Genomic DNA, 2,577 nt, shown 5'->3' with positions numbered 1-2,577 from the left:
ATCGCAAAATATTTCTTTTTCGTAATTCTTTTAAAAAGCAAAAAAGCTTTTCTTTCCGTTTTTTTTTGTAAAATGTTCATTATAGTCTTCCCCATTGGAATCATGAAAAATGTGTTATTTTCAATTTCCAGCCAAAATCCTGGTACCTTAACAAATTTGCAAGAAATTAAATTTTGTTCAAGTTTGCCCTCCCCACAGTCTGTTAAATCTGGAACTCAAGAAAGTTGAGTCTACATGTCGTTCAATAAAATGTAAATCTGTGAGTTCTGTTGTTGGTCATGACTTCTATTACCTTTGGTGGCTCCTATAGGAGTCCGTTTTTGTTGATGACATCAACTATGTATCTTCATAGTCATCTTCAAAACCATGGCACTGCCCATTCTCATCTGGGAATTGTTTCCTTATCTTTGTGCAAGCACAGCATCGAAGTGGGTAGCGTCTTGACGTCTCAGTGAAGTCCCAGAGTAGTCTAGTAAACTGCCGGTATGCCACTTACCTAAAAAACCTTACAAAACAAAAATTTTAAAAATAAATTATAGAATATTTACATTTTGTATGTTTTGTATTATGTGATGCGGAATTTGTCCTAATGCATCACAATCATGTCACAACATCCATCCAACATCCTAATGAACTATTTATATAATTCTTTTGTAGTTTAAAATAATTATTATTACAAACGTATTTGCGTGAGGCTTCTTCTTTGGTCATATAGAATGGGGGAGCAAGCAAAGCTTCTTGTTTTTGATTATTGATTAATCCAATTTATCACATGCATATGAAAATACAGCTAATTCTACAACAGTTACTTCTCCCTCCCCCCCTCCCCCTTATGCAATGTTGATGTGGGAAGTGATGTTTGCCAGGAAACTGTTCGTGACCCAAAAGACAACATTGGGGAAGGGGGAGGGGGATTTGGTAGTTTGCTTGTCTACAAGTGAACGCGCCCGGAAGGCCAATTTTTTTTCAGGTTTTGTCCACGTCAGACTCGTTTTCCAAATTATCGGTAGCCTAAAAGTTTCCACTGTCCACGAGCCGTGTTTAGTTGCACCAGTTGTTGTTTCTATAAGTAACGTTTGAGATATATCATGGTTTGCTTTTGCGGGTTGTAACAAGCCCAAAATAGATCAAGGCAGTCGGGATAAACAACTTGCATATCGTACTGGCTAGTTGGTTTCGCTTTTGTTTGGTGAAGTTTGTAAATGCACGACATCTATGGATCTTTTGAAAAGTTATGAAATTGACGAATGCAGTTCATAGGAACTGGTCGAAATGTTGTCCAAAGAATCCCTCCTTGGTAGTGATGACTGTGCCGTGACGAATTTTTCAATTCAATTATCAAATCCCGAGGGAGCATCAGAGACAAATCCCGCTGTGTGCAAGGTGTTTTGCAAGCCTTAGTTGTGGTTTGCCAGGCTTGAAATTCGGTATGTAATGATTAACTTGACAATTTCAAGGCAATGATTCAATAAAAGCACGATTAACATAGATTTTCAACGGTTAACACCGACTGCTCGTGAAAAGAATAGATAGTACCTTTTACTAGAACTGCCGTTAATCGTTGAAATGGCAACATGTCTTCCTGTTAATTGTGTAGAATGCTAGTATTTTGCGTTATCAAGGCTGATATGTCGACAAACGGGACAAAGCTGGATTTTACGCCAGGAAATGGACACATTTTCTCTTGGAGAATGTAACTGTTTACATTTCTGGCATTCCTGTCACGTACGTAGTAGTTTGTAACAGAATCAAATAAAAGCGTGACAGCATTCTTTTCGTTGCTCCTGCGAAAAAGACCGCTTTCTTGTGCTCTGTTTCAAAGACAACGAGTGTATATTGAATACAAGTATTTAATACTCAGTGCATTGTCCTTTTGGTCATCCAGTGTCTATAATACCGATATATCTTTACAAGATGGTGAAATTTCTCAATGGCATTAATACGAAACACAAAGCAGCATGAAAAAATACTGGACAATGGTTTTCAATCGAATTGCAGTTCACATGCAAAAGTTTGGACAAATCCGAGCTACATCGAAAAACGGGCTGACATTAGACATAGGTCGGTTATGCTCCCAGCCCTTCAATTATACATGGATAAAAAGGTGGGAAGTAACTTACTCTGCTTCAGATCTCCATCCCTAATCAAAAAACGTTGGACTGCCCAGATTTTGTCTTGAGACCCAAACCCGCTACTTCTAAGATGGTTAAGACAAACAGCCTGTAACCTAGGGTGGAGTATTATACATTGCTCAGAATCATTAAAACTTTCCATAACCTCGCCACAACGATCGATTTTTTTGCGGCACTGGCACTCTTCTGGTTTGTTTGTCAACTTAGCAGAACAATTTGAACAGGTGCACTTGAAGAATCAAAGTAAACATTATTGCAAGAACATGAACTCCAAACAAACTTATTATGAAATCAAAAGCACAGAAAAATTGGGATAAAGATCCTGGGGCCTGTTTCTCAAAAGTCCTGGTAACCTACCGGGCCTGGTAAGTGTTTTTGGTGATAAACGTTTTTTACCAGGAGTCAATTTTTGTTAGCTTTGAATACTAAATTTTTAAATCTTATA

The 2,577-nt window shown here is 37.9% G+C and overlaps 1 pseudogene across 1 annotated transcript; it reads right to left on the bottom strand.

Annotated features, from left to right (window-relative positions):
• Window positions 1-333: 333 nt before the first annotated feature.
• On the bottom strand, window positions 334-2,367 carry LOC146452231 (uncharacterized; annotated as a pseudogene). The gene is made up of 2 exons (XR_014859797.1): window positions 2,121-2,367; window positions 334-505 (listed from the first exon to the last, which is right to left on the bottom strand). The product of XR_014859797.1 is annotated as an uncharacterized LOC146452231 (transcript).
• Between the last annotated feature and the right edge of the window lie 210 nt (window positions 2,368-2,577).

Source organism: Pavona decussata, unplaced genomic scaffold (assembly GCF_977016875.1).
Source record: "Pavona decussata unplaced genomic scaffold, jaPavDecu1.1 SCAFFOLD_375, whole genome shotgun sequence".
Taxonomy (NCBI): Eukaryota; Metazoa; Cnidaria; class Anthozoa; order Scleractinia; family Agariciidae; genus Pavona; species Pavona decussata.
The sequence above is the reverse complement of the archived record's forward strand: the minus strand, read 5'-3'. Positions and strand labels throughout refer to the sequence as shown.